Source organism: Phocoena sinus, chromosome 3 (genome assembly GCF_008692025.1).
Source record: "Phocoena sinus isolate mPhoSin1 chromosome 3, mPhoSin1.pri, whole genome shotgun sequence".
NCBI lineage: Eukaryota > Metazoa > Chordata > Mammalia > Artiodactyla > Phocoenidae > Phocoena > Phocoena sinus.
Genome location: NC_045765.1, coordinates 95,332,262 through 95,352,464, shown reverse-complemented (window position 1 = coordinate 95,352,464; position 20,203 = coordinate 95,332,262). Strand labels below are relative to the sequence as shown.

The following is a 20,203-nucleotide window of genomic DNA, read 5'->3' as shown; positions in this document are numbered from 1 at the left end:
CTTTAAATGGTACATTAAACAAGATGGACTTAATTGATATTAATAGGATATTCCATCCAAAAACAAGAGAATACACTTTCTTCTCAAGTGCTCATGGAACATTCTCCAGGACAGATCGTATCTTGGGTCACAAATCAAGCCTTGGTAAATTTAAGAAAATTGAAATCATATCAAGTATATTTTCTGACCAAAACGCTGTGAGACTAGATATTAATTACAGGAAAAAATCTGTAAAGAATACAAAAACATGGAGGCTAAACAATACACTACTAAATAACCAAGAGTACTAGGCTTCCCTGGTGGTGCAGTGATTGAGAGTCTGCCTGCCAATGCAGGGGACACGGGTTCGTGCCCTGGTCTGGGAAGATCCCACATGCCGTGGAGCGGCTGGGCCCGTGAGCCATGGCTGCTGAGCCTGTGCGTCTGGAGCCTGTGCTCTGCAATGGGAGAGGCCACAACAGTGAGAGACCCACATACCAAAAAAAATAATAAATAAATAAATAGCCAAGAGATCACTGAGGAAAGCAAAAAATACCTAGAAACAAATGAGAATGAAAACATGGTGGTCCCAAACCTATGGGATGCAGCAAATGCAGTTCTAAGAGGGAAGTTTATAGCAATATGATCCTATCTCAAGAAATAAGGAACATCTCAAATAAACAACCTAACCTTGCACCTCAAGCAATTAGAGAAAGAAGAACAAGAAAACCCCAAAGTTAGCAGAAGGAAAGAAATCATAAAGATCAGATCAGAAATAAATGCAAAAGAAATGAAGGAAATGATAACAATGATCAATGAAACTAAAAGCTGGTTCTTTGAGAAGATAAACAAAATTGATAAACATTATACAAACATCAAGAAAATAAGGGAGAATACTTAAATCAATAGAATTAGAAATGAAAAAGGAGAAGTAACAACTGACACTGCAGAAATACAAAGGATCATGAGAGATTACTACAAGCAACTGTATGCCAATAAAATGGACAACCTGGTTGAAATGGACAAATTCTTAGAAAAGCACAACCCTCTGAGACTGAACCAGGAAGAACTAGAAAATATAAGCAGTCCAATCACAAGCACTGGAATTGAGACTGTGATTAAAAATCTTCCAACAGGGCTTCCCTGGTGGCGCAGTGGTTAAGAATCCACCTGCTGTTGCAGGGGACACCAGTTCGTGCACCGGTCCAGGAAGATCCCACATACCGTGAAGCAGCTGGGCCCGTGAGCCATGGCCACTGAGCCTCCGCATCCGGAGCCTGCGCTCCGCAACGACAGAGGCCACAACAGTGAGAAGCCTGCGTACAGCAAAAAAAAAAAATCAGGCTTAAAACCTGGTGAAAAAAATTCACCAGGCTTCACAGGTGAATTCTATCAAACATTTAGGGAAGAGCTAACACCTATCCTTCTCAAACTGTTCCAAAATAGAGCAGAGGGAGGAACACTCCCATCCTCATTCTCCGAGGCCACCATCACCCTGATACCAAAACCAGACAAAGATGTCACAAAGAAAGAAAGCTACAGGCCAGTATCACTGATGAACATAGGTGCAAAAATCCTCAACAAAATACTAGGAAATAGAATCTAGCAGCACATTAAAAGGATCATATACCATGGTCAAATGGGATTTATCCCAGGAATGCAAGGATTCTTCAATATATGCAAATCAATCAATGTGATAAACCATATTAACAAATTGAAGGAGAAAATCATATGATCATCGCAATAGATGCAGAAAAAGCTTTAGACAAAATTCAACACCCATTTATGATAAAAACCCTCCAGAAAATAGGCATAGAGGGAACTTACCTCAACATATTAAAGGCCATATATGACAAACCCACAGCCAACATCATTCTCAGTGGTGGAAAACTGAAACCATTTCCTCTAAGATCTGGAACAAGACAAGGGTGTCCACTCTCACCAGTGTTAGTCAACATAGTTTTGGAAGTTTTAGCCACAGCAGTCAGAGAAGAAAAAGAAATAAAAGGAATCCAAATTGGAAAAGAAGTAAAGCTGTCACTCTTTGCAGATGACATGATAGTATACATAGAGAATCCTAAAGATGCTACCCAAAAGCTACTAGATCTAATCAATAAATTTGGTAAAGTAGCAGGATACAAAATTAATGCCCAGAAATCTCTTGCATTCCTATACCCTAATGATGAAAAATCTGAAATAGAAATTAAGGAAACACTCCCATTTACCATTGCAACAAAAAGAATAAAATACCTAGGAATAAACCTACCTAAGGAGACAAAAGACCTGTATACAGAAAACTGTAAGACACTGATGAAAGAAATTAAAGATGATACAAACAGATGGAGAGATATACCATGTTCTCGGATTGGAAGAATCAACACTGTGAGAATGACTATAGCACCCAAAGCAATCTATAGATTCAGTGCAGTCCCTTTCCCACTACCAATGGCACTTTTCACAGAACCTGAACAAAAAATTTCAGAATTTGTATGGAAACACACAGGACCCCGAATAGCCAAAGCAATCTTGAGAACGAAAAACGAAGCTGGAGGAATCAGGCTCCCTGACTTCAGACTATACTACAAAGCTACAATAATCAAGACAGTATGGTACTGGCACAAAAACAGAAATATAGATCAATGGAACAGGATAGAAAGCCCAGAGATTAACCCACACACATATGGTCACCTTATCTTTGATAAAGGAGGCAAGAATATACAATGGAGAAAAGACAGCCTCTTCAATAAGTGGTGCTGGGAAAACTGGACAGCTACATATAAAAGAATGAAATTAGAACACTCCCTAACACCATACACAAAAATAAACTCAAAATGGATTAAAGACCTAAATGTAAGGCCAGACACTATCAAACTGTGAGAGGAAAACATAGGCAGAACACTGTATGACATAAATCACAGCAAGATCCTTTTTGACCCACTTCCTAGAGAAACGGAAAACAAAAAATAAACAAATGGGACCTAATGAAACTTAAAAGCTTTTGCACAGCAAAGGAAACAAGACTAAAAGACAACCCTCAGAATGGGAGAACATATTTGCAAATGAAACAAATGACAAAGGATTAATCTCGAGAATTTACAAGCAGCTCATGCAGCTCAATATCAAAAAAACAAACAATCCAATCCAAAAATGGGCAGAAGATCTGAACAGACATTTCTCCAAAGAAGATGTGCAGACTGCCAACAAACACATGAAAGGTTGGTCAACATCACTAATCATTAGAGAAATGTAAATCAAAACTACAATGAGGTATCACCTCATGCTAGTCAGAATGGCCATCATCAAAAAACCTACAGACAATAAATGCTGGAGAGGGTGTGGAGGAAAGGGAACCCTCTTGCACTGTTAGTGGGAATGTAAATTGATCCAGCCACTATGGAGAACAGTATGGAGGTTCCTTAAAAAACTAAAACTAGAGCTACCATACGGCCCAGCAATCCTACTGGGCATATACCCTGAGAAAACTATAATTCAAAGAGTCATGTACCACAATGTTCATTGCATCTCTATTTACAATAGCCAGGACATGGAAGCAACCTAAGTGTCCATTGACAGATGAATGGATAAAGAAGATGTGGCGCATACATACAATGGAATATTACTCAGCCATAAAAAGAAACGAAATTGAGTTATTTGTAGTGAGGTGGATGGACCTAGAGTCTGTCATACAGAGTGAAGTAAATCAGAAAGAGAAAAACAAATACCGTATGCTAACGCATATATATGGAATCTAAAGAGAAAAAAAAAAGGTTCTGATGAACCTAGGGGTAGGACAGGAATAAAGATGCAAACATAGAGAATAGACTTGAGGACACAGGGAGGGGGAAGTGCAAGCTGTGACAAAGTGAGACAGTGGCATGGACATATATACACTACCAAATGTAAAATAGATAGCTAGTGGGAAGCAGCTGCATAGCACAGGGACATCAGCTGGGTGTTTTGTGACCACGTAGAGGGGTGGGATAAGGAGGGTGGGAGGGAGATGCAAGAGGGAGGAGATATGTGTATATATGTATATGTATAGCTGATTCATTCATTTTGTTATAAAGCAGTAACTAACACGCTATTGTCAAGCAATTATACTCCAATAAAGATGTTAAAAAAAAAAAAGAAAGAGACTTTAGATGAAGAAAAGGACAATGTTCATTCAAGACATTTTTATGAAGTGCCTCCTATGCACCATGCACTGTTCTAGCACTGGGAATACATCAGTGAACAGACAGAAGTCTCTGTCCTCATTCAGTCTATATTCTAGTGGCGGGGAAAGGTTGATAATAAACACAAAACATTCTTTTTTTTTTTTAAACATTTTTATTGGAGTATAATTGCTTTACAATGGTGTGTTAGTTTCTGCTTTATAACAAAGTGAATCAGTTATACATATATATATATCCCCATATCTCTTCCCTCTTGCGTCTACCTCCCTCCCACCCTGCCTATCTTCTAGCTGGTCACAAAGCACCGAGCTGATCTCCCTGTGCTATGTGACTGCTTCCCACTAGCTATCTATTTTACATTTGGTAATGTATATATGTCCATATATACACTACCACTCTCTCACTTTGTCCCAGCTTACCCTTCCCCCTCCCCGTGTCTTCAAGTCCATTCTCTAGTAGGTCGGCGTCTTTATTCCCATCTTGCCCCTAGGTTTTTCATGATACAAAACATTCTTAATCAAGTAAGGTGCCAAGGTTTGGAGGATTTTTGAGCTTGATGCAATATGGAAACAATTTTTCAGCTGGGAACACTCAAGAGATTGTAGGTTAACACCATAGAATGTATATATTGTTGACAATGGCACTTGAGATTTTGACACACTTTTCACTTTTCTGAGTGAAGCTAAACTACCATTTCAAAGACACAAGAACCCTTTCTGATCAGGATTGCTCCAAAAGTCTGAATCTCTTGAATTCTCAATAGTAAGTATTAATTAAACAGAAAGAGATTGGTGGATAAACTGGTGGCAAGAGTACTACTGATATCTTAAAGTTAATTGGAACTCACTGAAATTGTATTATTTTGCAGAGATTCTGTAGTAATGTTCCTTTAAGCTTAGGGCTGTAGTGTCCAAACTTCTATGCTATAGAACTTTTCAAAACTTGTACGAACTTTGGAGGAATATGCTATTATAATATGTACCAATTCAAGGGAACTTCTCATTATCCAGGGTATTTGCCCTATAGTAATTAAGAGTTGGTCACATATGTAAGTTGAATTTAAGAAGTGAAGTTTTGTGGTTAAACAAATTTTTGATTATTATTATTATTATGGAGACAGTGAAATTACATTTAGTTAAAAAAAAAAACAAAAATGCACTTAACCAACAGGGTAGGTTCCAATGAAGCACCAAGGGATTGCTCTAAAGATAAGTTCCAAATTGCCATCAACTTCCTATTTTTGGAGAGAAGAAAGGAATCCAATTTTAAGCCCTGTCTCTTTAAAAGAAAATGCGAGGTGGTGAACTACGTGGCACTTTTGATTATATGTTGAAACTGCACTAAATCCCTGAAATCCAAAAGAATATTGCACTCTGGTCCTTTGTGCAGAATGCTCACATGAGTGCTCACAGGAACCAATCCAGAAGCAAATTGCTGCTGATAGTAACTGACAGCATGAATTACTGCACTCTCGGAGACTCTGCCAGCATCAACCCATATGATCTCACTTTTGCTCATATGGCAAGCCGAATTTGTGCACATGCTAGAACCAGCCTCTCAAGTTCAGGGAACAGCAAGGTTTCTCAGCTGTCATTTGAAAATAGCCAGCACCTTTGTAATGAACCACCATGGCATCTCATCAGCTCACCCTTATAAAACTGGGAAAGATTTTTCCTTTGCTGATTTTTTGACCCTAATCATGTAGAATCCCTTAGAAAAAGGGGAAACTGACTCGTCTGTTTGTCATATGAAAAGCAGACGAGTCAGTGAATGCAGAGGACAACATCAATTTTTCTTCCACAAGAGAAATTGCCTCTGGGTCTACCCCCTGCTATGGTCCATTTGTAGACATTCTGCTGCTGGTAATTGCTGTGCTGATCCATAACAACCTTCAGAAATCCTTCTCTAACTTGGAATGGAAGAAGAGCTATACTCTTCATTAGATGCTCAGTTGAACTAAAATATATATTATGGGAAATTCTCTAAAAATGAATTTGTATATACCAGCACAACCAAGATCACCAAAATATAAATCAAATATAAGAGGAACTCATCCCATATATATATGACTGTAAAAAAAAACAGGAACTAGAAACATTTTTCCAAAGGATGAAATCATAGACCCAATATCCACAACCCAAGATCAGTCTTCAGATTTCTTCTCTTATTTCAGTTTATTACAAAACTCACCTAAATAGTACCAAAATTATAGGGGGGGGGAAGTCTTATGGTTTAGCCTTTGCCCATCATTAGCAATATAATCTACTGTTTCTGGGAAAACATGGACCTTCTGAGGTCTTGAACTCTGTTCTTGGCAGATAAGAAGCCTTCCAGGTCATCTTTAAAGGCGTATTTATTTTTAATTCTTAAGTCTACACATGTTTTCTGTTAATAAGTTGGAATCTTAAACAAGATTGTTATTCACTCTATTTATTTACCTTAGAAAGTACTCAGTTCTTCTGAAACAATGGTCCCTTTGAAAATGGATGCTATTAAAATAGGGGGAAAATAGCCTTTCTTTTTTCAGTCCATGTTTTTGGTCTTTCTAGAAGGGGTGATGAACGTCAGGCCTTGCAGGATATTTCTAACAAGTTAGCACGGTTCTAATGAGAGACAGGAAAAATGGGAGAGCCTTGTTTGTCATGGGCTAGTTGAGGGCACCTTGAAGGGGAAGTTTTGGGATTGAATGATCCGTTCTGTCTGGGGAGAGTCAGAGGTAGAAGACAGACAAGCCCAGCAATGGTAACACAAAGTAATACAACAGGGTAGTGAGCACTTACCTCTCAACGTGGATGTTCCACAGGCCTCTCCTGTTCAGCAGATTCAGAACTCAACCAATCATCTCTCTTTTTTTTTTTTTTTTTTTTTTTTTTTTGCGGTACGCGGGCCTCTCACTGTTGTGGCCTCTCCCGTTGCGGAGCACAGGCTCCGGACGCGCAGGCTCAGTGGCCATGGCTCACGGGCCGAGCCGCTCCGCGGCATGTGGGATCTTCCCGGACCGGGGCACGAACTCGTGTCCCCTGCATCGGCAGGTGGACTCTCAACCACTGCGCCACCAGGGAAGCCCAACCAATCATCTCTTGCTCCTCCTCCTGAATTCCTGATCTCAGTGAGTCTCACTGTCTACTCCGGCAAGAAGGCAGAGAAACTTGACTCCTTTCTGTCCCTTGTGCACCACGGCCCAGCCATGACTAAGTCCTATTACTTCTCATTCATTTATCTCTCTCAGATTCTCAAATTCTCTTCCATGTTCTTTTCTGTTGTTCTTCAGTAAAATTTTGGAGTTTTATTTATATTGTTCCTGTCCATTTCTTTTTTTTTTGAATTTTATTTTATTTATTTTTTATACAACAGGTTCTTATTAGTTATCCATTTTATACATATCAGTGTATATATGTCAATCCATGTTCTTGATTCCCATACTAAGTAACCATGTCATCTTCTTTACAAATTGGTCTCTCAACTGCCCTAATCTCGCTCTCTCTAATCCGATCTCCACACTTTCTAAAAGATACATCTGATCATCTCATTCTTCCGCTTAAAATGATCCCCACTGCCTTCTAGAAAAAAGTAAAATCTAAACTCCCTTGAATGACATATTTACCTCTCAATCAGCATTCTTTCTCTCCACCTTTGCTTCATCATATATAGTTTCTGTCTTGAATGCCCTCCCCTCATCCTTTCTTCTCTTGGAAAATTCCTACTCGTCTTTCAAATTTTGATTCAGCTGTTATCTCCTCCAGAACACCTTTCCCTGACCCTCTTCCTGGCCCCCATCACAAAATGTTCCCACTGTACCTCTTTTGATGACTGTGCATCATGCATCTTGAGGGCAGGTGCACCGTTTTTATGGTATTTACTCAGCATCTAGCATAGCAGGTGAATGAATACAAGGAGTAATCAGAGAAAGTCACAGAGAAGGTGGAGTTGAACTGACTCACTTTTTTTTCATTTTCCTTTTGTTTACTGTAGGCAATGTATAATATTAGGATTTGGTTTACCATAAACAAGGTACATATATTTGAAAAGTAATGTTTTTAATGAAAATTTTTAATTAAAACTTTTAAGATTAAAGTTTAAGTCTAGTAAGAACAGTTGGCAATTTTGATACTGTTTCAATGACTAATTCGTATTCAAAATTAATTTCTCCAGAGTTCCACATACTGTATTCACAAGATTCATCAATGCTTGTTGATTAAAGCCATGAACTGACTCACACTTGAGGGAGAAATAAGACAATGTAGAGAAGAGTGTTTGAGGCAGACGGAATAACATGTACAGGAGCATGAGAGAGTTTGCCATGCGTAGAGAAACTACAAATGGTTTAGAACTGCTAGAGAATAAGAGGTGAGATACAGAATTCTGTGGCATGAACCATATTCACAGTTATGACACATTTGTTATAATCTGTGACCAGCTTCTCTCAAGGGTTGGAAAGGCTTCCTGCTGCTTTTCTTGAGGCTCTACGAGTAGTTAAAAATGAAGAAGTGTATAGATCCCTACTTTTCTTTTTCTTTTTTACATTCTTAATGTACTTGTTTTCTCTTCTTGCCGTCAGATAAAGAATGCATTGGTGTCTCTGAGAATATTCACAACAGGAAACATGCTTACATTTATAAAATGATCAAGCTGTTATTTCTTCATTCTCTGATAGAATCTCTTAAAAATCTTCATCTGGGGTGAAATATTCCAGATTACTTTTAGTCCCTGATTCATTTTCATTAGAAAAGTTCAGAATTTATACATCAGGATTTGTCTTCCTCTGGAGCCAGTGCAAAAACTTTTCTTCAAATGAAAATTTGGGCAAATCCTGATGAGTTTCCAGATCCTGTGTATCAGGACCTGCTTTTGTCCTTTGCCTCCTTCCTGGGGCTGCTGTTACCTCCTGAGGTGGACTTAGGACACAGGGCAACAAATGGACTTGAGGAGCCACAGTTAACCTCCCAAGAGGGTTAGCAAGACTTGCAAGCCACTGTTTGCTGTTTTTTCTCATTTCTCTCTATCACGTAACTGTGACTCAGGTCTTTGTTTCTCAGAAGGAGAAAAGTGAGGTGCAGACAGCTGGAGCATCACTGGTGATTCAGTGGTAGAAGACGATTTAGGAAGAATACAGCTTCCCTAACTTTTGATTCTGTATATTTATTTTTCTCAATATTTTGTTTGTGGTTATTTCTTTATTAGGGGAGTGGGAGAAATATCATTTAATACTTTAAATGACTATATACAAGAAACTGGAAAAAGGGCCAAACTCACAATATTTCATTTATAGTTAGTTGCATAAATGCACAGACATTAAAATAGACAATTTAGAGGTTGTAACATTCTTTTTTTGTTATATAAACATAAGGAAGATTAGAAGTGGCAGTTTCATCTGTTGTTTCTTTAAACAATTGGAAGACCTCAGTGACACCAGTTTTCAGTACAGAACATTTTTCTCATTTCTATAACATAAGTGAGGAAGATAACAAGAGCTGTGTTAACTTCTTATTTATATGCAGAACATTTAAATAAAGTCCTTGTGATTTAAAAAATGCCCTTTATATTTAGTATCCATCTTTAACTTCCTCGGTGAGGTTCTTAATATTGTAAAACTTTGCGTTTCTCTCTTCGTTTTCTCTTCTCTTCCACAATTTATGCCCTGGCAAATAGCCCTCTGGGTTAGACGTTCCCTTCACATTTCCTAGGGTGTTTCCTAGTTAGCCTGCTAGTGGTCTGTAGGGCACTAATGAGAAGGCAACTGGTGATTTGAACTGGAGACTCTTGGCCAGTCAGGAAGTCCTCACTTGTGCTTGGGAGTAGGGTCTGAAGCAAAGCATGGGCTTCACCTCTACAGCCCTCCTCTGGGTTGGGATAAGGAAAGGAAAACAGTATTCTACTTCTGCACAGGCTCTGGTTATCACCTAGGATTTAATTACAGGTGGGTCTAAAGAAAGACCTTTAATCATGGAGTCCTGTCTGGAAAGGGATGGATTGCTTTTAAATCAAGGGTAGGCAAAAGTTTGAAATCTTCCAAATATTAGTGTTATAGATCAGATTTTTACCATGTAAATATTGGATATAATGTGTGACATACAAAGGTTGATGGACAATTTTAATACAATATAGTATTAATTCATTTATTTATTCAACTAATATTTATTTAGTATATTCTATCAACCAGGCTCTGTGATAGATGCCAGTAGATGCTGATAGTCATAGGCAAACACAACACAGTCTCTGCTCTAATACAGTCTATTTTTAAAGTACAATGCCTTTAGATATAAGTATAAGTAAATATTAAGAAAGTACCTATTTAAAAAATATTTCCTTTTTGCTTTGATAAAACAAAAATTGTATGTAAGTGGATGATTAGCTAATTACCGTTTCCCTAGCTACTTATAATAAAATAAGTATGTGTATAATAAGTATGTGAATAAAAATGTGTACTTTTAATAATTATTTAATAATTTAAATAATTTAAAAATTAATTAAAATAGTTTGAAAAGAAATATTTTGTATTTTGGTAGCCAGTATGTATACATTTTGTCCAAGTAGAAAAACATCTCAAGAAAAATAGATCCCTTAAAAACTATTTGGAATTTATTTCAGAAACACTGATAATTCTACATCTATTGCCAATAACTTAATTAAGCATTACTTTCAATTTCTTTATTATCTTTGATTTTTTTCCTGTCCTCTCATTTTTTTTTCAGCATAGTATCCAGAAGAAAGAGCTTCTGGACCTGCATTTGAGAACTTGGTTTAAGTCCAGGCTTTGCTCCTTGTGGTTGCATAACCTTGGGAAGTCACATTTACTCTATCTTGGTCTAGTTTCTTCAACTGTAAAATGATAGGATTATATTGAATAATATTCAAAGTCCTTTCCAACTTTAACATTCTCTGGTTCTTTAATCTTTTGGACTTGGGGGCAGAATGTAGACACATGGACATGAACACATGTTGAGATATGGTATTAAAAATAGAAACTACCTAGAATTTCGGATGTAGTTGGAGTTATGAATGAATTCTGTTTTGCTTATACCACAACACAGACTTCTCTCTCCTAGATTTATAGTTTACCAATTCATATTTTCCAAGGAACATGCATATATATGTGAGTAAGCGAGGCATTTGAAATGAATATAGCATTTAATCACAGAAATTCAGAGTCATCCCAAACTGGAGATACCAACATTATCCATGTCCAGGGCAGGTACAGCTCAGATAATATTGCTCTCAGATTACATCCCAAGTCACGGGATAGTGCATCACAGCACTATCCTGCAGGCATCCTGTTGATGCAAGGCCCCAGGATCCCACCTCACTTCTGACATCTTCTCACTTAGTCTTTTTTTTAAATTTATTTTTAGCTGCATTGGGTCTTCATTGCTGTGCACGGGCTTTCTCTAGTTGCGGTGAGCGGGGACTACTCTTCGTTGTGGTGCGCGGGCTTCTCGTTGCAGTGGCTTCTCTTGTTGTGGAGCATGGGCTCTAGGTGCACAGGCTTCAGTAGTTGTGGCACGTGGGCTTAGTAGTTGTGGCTCGTGGGCTCTAGAGCGCAGGCTCAGTAGTTGTGGCACACGGGCTTAGTTGCTCCGCAGCATGTGGGATCTTCCTGGACCAGGGCTCGAACCCACGTCCCCTGCATTGGCAGGAGGATTTTTAACCACTGTGCCACCAGGGAAGCCCTTCTCACTTAGTCTTTCCTGATCCCTTCCTAAGTTGGAAACGCTTTCTTCCTTCTTTATGCTCCAATTTGCTTGCATTCAGTCTTGTGTTAAAATTAGCTGCATACAATTCTCTCTTGCTCAGTGGTTCTTAAGCTCCCTGAGAAAACATATCTGTCTTGTTTACTGTGTATTTCCCATGGTGCCTTGCACAAAGTAGGCACTCAATTGTTTTTGTTGAATAGGTCAACTCAGCTGAGAGACTACTGAAGTTAAAAACAACTACAAAAGTGTTGTGTTTTATCTCCTTTTAAGTTCCAATGCAAGGTTAGAGCTTGATAGAGTTCTGAGCTTGATAGTGGCAGAATGGCGTCCGGTGAAGAACCTCATGTCTACTAAGGTATGAGAATCTTGGCAGCTCAGTCAAGATGAAAACAGATTCTTGCCTGAGGTTTTGGAAGGAGACTCTAAATGCCTTTGTAGTTACCCAAGGGATGACACTCACCTTTGGTTAGCCCAGTCACTGATCCACTCTCCCATCCGGGGCTATCTACATTCTCCCATAGAGCCTGACTGTGGGTCATACTAATATTTCCTCACATGATTCATTACTTGCTGACTAGGTAGGCCTAAGCCTTTATGTTGCACAGAAAAAGTACTAGCCTGAATAAAGAATGAGACACTAAGTAAAAAAATCATCTAGTATAGAAATATTTAGTAGCAAAATATACTGTTCTCCATCCTTTTTGCAAATCACATTCTTCTCAGTTAAAATCACTTTTATTTTTTCAATAGTTTCTTCCAAAAATATAGTAATATATTTGTACTGTTATTTCTTGATTAAATCAACTTTAATTATTGATGTTTTCCTGCTCTGAATATTGTGGATTTAACTTATTGAAACATTACTCAACTTTTCTTCCATTCTTTCTCCCAATGTTTGTTATTATATTATTAATTTTAGGTTTTCTGTTGTTACTTTTTTCATGTCTGAAATAATAGTATGTTTTATTTCTTGTTCCTTCAACTTTAGGTGTACTTCTTGAATCAATACTAAGTAAGATAGTGATAATATTCAGTGGCCTTTTCAATGTGGTGGCTGTATCTTTCTATATTTTCTTCATTTAAAAAAAAATACTGACTTTTCTGTATTTTCTCTGTTCTGTTTCTGGAACCCCAATTGGTTGAACATTGAACTTTGTGGATTGATACTTTGTGACTCTTATCTTTGTCATCTTTTAATTTTTCCATTCTATGTTCTAATTTTTTTAATCTTTCTGCCCGTTTATGAATTTTTGATTTTTGCATTAAAAAAAGTTTAAGAGCTAGTTCTTACCGTGATCTATCCCATTTTTGTAGATTCTTGTTCTTGTTTTTAAGGTTACAATATCATTTAAAAACTCATGAGGAGTCTAATTAGAATTTAAGAAAAAGATTTCTTATGTTCCTTGCATTTCTACTATATTCTCCTGGGTCTGTGGCTCTGAGTTTATCTTGATCTTTGTCTTTAATGCTGTTAGTCTTCCTCATATGTCTGGTAGTCCTTGATCATCTGTTCCTATTTTAGGCTAAATGTCTAGGTTGATTATTCCAGGTTGGGGTGCAAGTTTCCTTTACCGCGGCTCTATAGGTCTGTTTGTTTCCCCAGGATGACTCTTCCCTGAATTGAAGGCTCTTTGTATGTAGGTAGGGCTTATTATCTGCAGGATTTATGTAAGGGTGGGTGGGTGAGAGATTGAGAAACCAGAGCTCACACCAGTACCCTATACTTTTCCCAGGCAGCTTACTCAATTCCTTTAGGTGACTGCGCTGTTTTTCTCTCATAGGAGTGAACACTGGGTTGCCTTTTATTTTACATGCAGAGGTCCTGCGTGTGTTAGATGTATAAGCATGTGTGTGTTTGTGTGTGTGAACTAGTACAGCTATTTTATTGAATGACTTTTGATAACTCCCCTCTTTTCACTGTCCACCACTGTATCTGTTCACCCAGAGCTGGCAATCTCTCCAAAGTTCTATTGGAAATTAGGCTCCACCCTTTGCTGTGGCCCTTTCTGCTGTTCTGTGCTGTAGCCTCCTGTGCTCCATTTCATGTAGCCATAGAATTCTATCTGCTTTCTGTCCCTAGGAGTTTACTGATTCATCTCTCTTTTTCTCTTTGCTGTGAAGGCTTCATTCTCTTGTGAATTTCTTTATTATCTTTTTCATGGTCTCAGGAAAAAGGTAAGACAACCTGAGTTGTCAGCCCACTATCTTGAACTGGAACTCCTTTCCCATACTCTTGCTGTAGGTGCTGGTTTCCAGTTTGATGCGTTCTTTAGCAAGCTTTTAAGGGAATTATTTTAGAGAAGAATACTATCCTACAAGATTGTAAGAAATTATAACTTCTATATCCAGCAGAAACAGAAAACTACCATACCTGGGGAACTTTAACTGTATGATCCAATAATAACAGGCACATAGAGCTACTTATGTACCAGGACCTGTTCTGAGTACTTTATATATATTAACTCATTCAATTCTTACAATAACAGTATAGGGAAAGTACTATAATTGTCCCCATTTTACAGATGAGGAAACTGAGGCACAGAAAGTTTAAGTAACTTTTCCAGGGTCACACAACTTATGAGTAAAAAAGGCAAGATTCAGATTTCATCTCCTGAGACTGAGCTCTTAACCTTTATGCTATATTGCCTCTCCTAATCATGTCATTAAAAAAAATAAACCATGAGGTTAGAATAAAGGTGGAGTATCAAATAATAGCTGATGAAATATTGTCTTTAAAAAATAAAACATTTTCAAGAAGAGTCAAAAAAGTGAATGTAATTCCATGGTGATGAGGAATACTGAATTATGGAATTCTGGCTACACAATTAAAAATACTGTCAATGGAAAGAAAATGGGGAGGCATGAAGAGAAGCTGGCATATTGTACTGTAAACTGTCTGATAAGGCTGGAAGATATCTGCGTAAATTGTGGATAGGAGACTATATAACTAAGAAGAATACAAAGGAATAGGACAAGAATTTCAAGACAGTCAAGGCCAAGGATTAGCTGAGTCTCACCAAAACCACTAGAGACAGCAGCAGCAATTTTTAGGGCTATTTTCAGAACAATATATAGATGAAAATTATAGGCCCATTGCTTGAGAATGAGGGTATCATGTTAAAAGAAAACACTGTACTCCCGCTTTTCTTCTGTCTATACCAAGAAGAATGACCTTTAATCTGGCAACACTGAAAGATCATTGCCTTAAGAGGTCACTGACGTCCAAGATAAGAGATGCTTAATGATAACTTAAATATTTTAGATGAATTCAAGTTCCAGGCCCAGACAAATTACATTTTAGGCAATAAACAATTTTACTGATATGATCATAGTACTATCATATTGTTTGAGAAATTTTGGAGAACAGGGAAAAGAATTCAAAAGATTGTAGAAAGGTACATAAGGTCCCAATTTTCAAAAAGGGGGAGATGATGGGTTATATTGTGTGTTTTAAATATTTACTCCCCTTTCCTGAAAGCACCTTTCATTTGGGCCCTTTTGTACAGGAAGATTATACTTCCAATCCCATCAATATCACGCTTGGCCATGTGTCTTGCTATGGCCAGTGGAACGTGAGAAGCGACACTAGCCACTTTGAAGCAAAATCTTTAAGAAACTCCGTGCTTTCTGCCGTCATTGTTAAAATGTGTTATCAATTATTTGAATGACCAAATAGATGTTATATTTCTCAAGTTTACATAACATCAGGCCATTACATAAGATAATTTCTAGAAAAGAGATTCCATATGTTGGATGGCAAAATTAGAATTGAAAATGATATAATCTGTTGAAAAGATACAGAAACAATGGTGATAGAATTTATAACTTGAAGTTATAAATAACTTCATATATAAGTATAAATTGAATAAATGTGTAACTTGAAATTGTATTTGTAAACATCAGTTGTATTGAATGAAGGATACCTGCTTGTTGAAATTCAGGTAAAACCAAATAGTATGGATTGGTCCAAACCTCAAGTAACATCAGTTTGCTGGTGCCTCTATAAAAGTGAAGGTGATCTGAAGCTATATTAATAGAATGTTTAGTATCCAGATTATTAAGGGGGTTATTAATATTATGTCCAGTTATGGGTATTACCCTTTGATAGGAATATTGATAGAACCCAAGAGTGTTGAGGTCAGTTTTCTGGGTAGAATTGGGCAGGTAGAGCAAGTATGTCTAAACCTAAAACAGAGAACATCTGGCTTGATAAGAGAAAGGCTAGAAGAGGAGGAAAGGATACCAACTGCAGATGTGTCCATACCTAAGGGAGGAAGCTGGCTAAACATTTATATATCATGATCTGCCTGGCTGCTTTAATACACTTGATCAGACTCCTGCTTTCCTAATCAACCCCATCCCTGGTGATTTTAAACTATAAATACCTGGAAGAGAGTCACTGAATAAATGCATATCATGAAAGTGCTTTCTAATCCTGGATGAACGTCGGGATCATTTGGGGAGCTTTTAAAAATGCAGATACCAAGACTTACCTCAGACCTACCAAACCATAATTTCTGATGTTGGGCCCTGGGAATCTGTATTTTCATAAAACTCCATTGATTCTAATGATCTAATGATTTGTGAGCCACTGTGTCTTGTAAAGTGGTAGGTGTTCCAGAGGAAAGGGTTGGATTAGAGAACATTGGTGTATCAGCATGGGAGGCAAGTCTAGGTCAGTGGTTCTCACACGCCCATGATAGGAATTTGGTCTTCAGGGACCAGTACAACTCTTAAAGAAATAGGACTCATCAACATAGGATGGCTGACTTTCTAGTATAACAAACCAACCAACCAAGCAAACTATCTGTTATCCTTATAGTTTCATTTAAAACAAAAATTTCAAAAGGACCTGGGCAGATCACAATATAGGAAGAAAGTACTACAGTCTTTTAGATTGAATGAACTTAGCCATTTTTCTCCTTTCAGCCTAGACTGGTGACATTTTCTTCACCTTATAGTGTCATTTGGTATGTCAGCATTTGAGAAGCAACAGTGTAGGGTATGTACGGTTCCATATGATCTCTGGCAACATGGTGCTCCACTGCTAGGCAGGGTTAAATGGCACATAGCTGGGTTAGGGACTGTACTTCTGACAGTGGTGGAGGGGAAGGCTCTGAAAAGAGAATATGGATGGTGCAGTAGAGTGCAGGGATACTTTGGATGATATAGGGTCTGTGAGCAGTTGTTTGGGAAACCAGCTCTCTAGCTGTAGAAGAAAAACTTGTGGGTACCTGAAAGCTGCATTAAAATGCATGAAGGGCTTTCATATATAATAACCCTTGTTATGCCAGAGGGCAGAGCTAGACCTATGGGAGGAAGCCACTGCAGATCCATTTCAGTTTAAAGTAAAAAAAATTTTCTGATAATCAGACCTTTCCAATAGATGTTAACAAACTACACGGAGATGGGATTATCCCCTCCGGAAGAGCTCAAAACACATCTGAGCAACAATTTGTTAGAAATGTGATAAATTAGGAGTTGGGATTAACATATACATACTACTATATATAAAATAGGTAAACAGCAAATTCCTATTGTTTAGCACAGGGAACTATACTCAATATCTTGTAATAACCTATAATGGAAAAGAATCTGAAAAAGAATATATATAACTGAATAAGTTTGCTGTACACTTGAAACTAATACAGCATTGTAAATTAACTATACTTCAAGTAAAAAAAAAAAAGAAATGTGGAAAAAGTGTTCTGGACTAAGTTGGAAACTGGATTAAAATCACTGTTTTCGGGCCTTAATAACACCTGGAAAGCCTTTTAAACAAATACAGATTCCTGGACTTCTGCTTAGTTGCATAGAAACAGAAACTCTCTGAATGGGACTAAGGAATTTGTATGTTTAATAGGTACCCCAGGAGACTGTAAGTTAAATTACCTGCTCCCGTGGAAAACAATTAGATGAAGTGAACTCCAACATCTGAGCATCTGTGATGAAAGATTCTATAAAATCCGTAAAGAGAACTTTTTTTTTATGGCATTAACATTTGAATATTCACTTAATATCAAATGTTTTATTATTGGTTATTTAAAAGTTACATCTGAAACAACTGGTTATCTGAACATCAACACAAAACGAAAGCACTGAACTGTTTTTAAAACATAGTTTGCTTTGAGCTTGAAAGAGGAATTAGCTTCATGTGAGGAAAAGGAGTTATGGACCTAATTATGAAATATGGATATGTAAAAATGCCAGAGATAACATAACATGTTTGTGCCAAAATTTTTAATTTACCAGATTAGTGATTCATTCTTTCCAATCTCTAATGGCATATTGGTTTAAAATGTTTATTTCTGTGGAAGAAGACTTTAGTTATTTTGAAATAATTTTTCATTTTTGTGAATGTTTCATTTTGTTATAGCTTGAGTCACTGTCTTAGTAATAGCATTATCAAGGCAGAATGGAAGAGTGGCCCAAAGGTCCTCTAACTAGTTTTTAGAGTCTCTAGTCTGATCTGGACTGTTGTCTCTATTGAGACTCTATCCCAATCTTCTCTGTATAGATGATCTAAAACGCTTTCAACTGTTGACAAGAGGCTAGGCCTTGAATTACAGGCATAAGAAACAATTGAATATATAAACAATCAGTTGAATCAATTGAATAAATCAATCAATTGAATATATAAACATTGCTCAAAACTTTTTGAACCCCTGAGAAAATTTTTTCTAATATCCTTTGAGCCATTCAGTGCCTTAGAAATATATTCTCATAAACACATTTTCCTTCTCTTCTTTTAGCATCTAGGCTCTATTTGAATATTATTCATTTACATATTCAACAGAAACCTAGTGGGAGCTAACTTTATGCCAGGCACAAACAAGGCTAGATATTGGGTAAATAAGTTCCCTGCTGTCATGAAGCTATGTTCTGGTAAAGGGAAAGACATAATAAACTTGCAGGTAAATGTATACGAATTTCAGCTAGTGACAAGTGCTGTAAGGAAAATTTAATGGATCAGAGAACTGTTGGGGGACTCTTCTTTAGATGGGGTAGTTTGGAAGAGGAGGTGCTATTTGAGCCAAGACCTGAGCAGTTGTGAGAGAAGAGCTTCAGGGAGAGACAATAGCCAGTGAAAAGGCCCTGAGGTCAGAATAAGCTGAGGAATTGCAGGTCATTGTAGTACCATTGTAATGAAAACTTGCGGGGGTGGGGTGGGGGTGGGGGTGGGGAAGGAGGTTAAAAAAAAAAAAAAAGGCAAGGCCAGATAATGCAGAATCTCACACGCCCATGATAGGAATTTGAATTTATTCTAAGTGTGATAAGTTCTGATTAGGCAGTGATATACTTTTTTACAAAGATAACTCAGACTTGTAGAGATCACCACAGTCAGTTAAGAGTGGAATGAGGAGGACCAGCTAGAAGGCTGCTGCTTTAGTTCAGTTTGGAGATGATGACTGCTTGTTAGAATAAAGCTATTGACTGAGGGAATGTACGTGAAAGTCACGTATATGCCCCTTTCAACAGACATTCTCAATCAAGGTCACATATGTGACTCTTACAAGAATCATGTGATTCTTCAATTTGTATTCAGCCTTAATGTTCACATGTCCAGCAAATGTCATTAGTTTCATTTCTCCCTGCTCTTAGCTTACTACCGCCTTCAGTTGAGAATCACTAGGGTAGATGATTGAGCAGGACAGCTTGGTCTTTATCAGGCCAAATGTTGTACCTCCCAGTTAAAATCTAGAGACCAAGACTCAGTTATTTCTGCTATTTCCCTTTTTCTTCCCACAGGCTTCTTTTTCCCAGTTTCTACCTCTTAATTTTCTGTCCTCAGGGGAACACAGGCTCCCAACTTCTCCCCTCCTCATCTGTCTACTCTAAAAGACACACAGATCTAAATTTTTATGCTGTTGTTTTGAGAGATTTATTTTTTGTATATAGAGGAATACAGACATGAATATAAATAAAAATGTAGAAAACTCCTCAATTTATTCCACCAAAGGAAGGGAGGGTGAACAAGCTACCTTTTCTTTTCATTAGATCATAAGTACAGGGGAGGGGGTGAGACACATTTTCAAACTTTTTTTTTGCGGTACGTGGGCCTCTCACTGTTGTGGCTTCTCCCATTGCGGAGCACAGGCTCCGGACGCGCAGGCTCAGCGGCCGTGGCTCACGGGCCCAGGCGCTCCGCGGCATATGGGGCACAAACCCGTGTCCCCTGCATCGGCAGGCGAACTCTCAACCACTGCGCCACCAGGGAAGCCCTCAAACTTTTTTTTAAAAGGGGAAGTAATATGGGACTTCCCTCGCGGCGCAGTGGTTAAGAATCCGCCTGCCAGTGCAGAGGCCATGGGTTCGAGCCCTGGTCTGGGAAGATCCCACATGCCACAGAGCAACTAA

General features: G+C 37.9%; 1 long non-coding RNA gene across 1 annotated transcript in view; it reads left to right on the top strand.

Annotated features, from left to right (window-relative positions):
- Positions 1-20,203, top strand: part of LOC116752349 — a 346,276-nt gene that overhangs the window by 212,966 nt on the left and 113,107 nt on the right. The gene's annotated exons all lie outside the window — the stretch shown is intronic.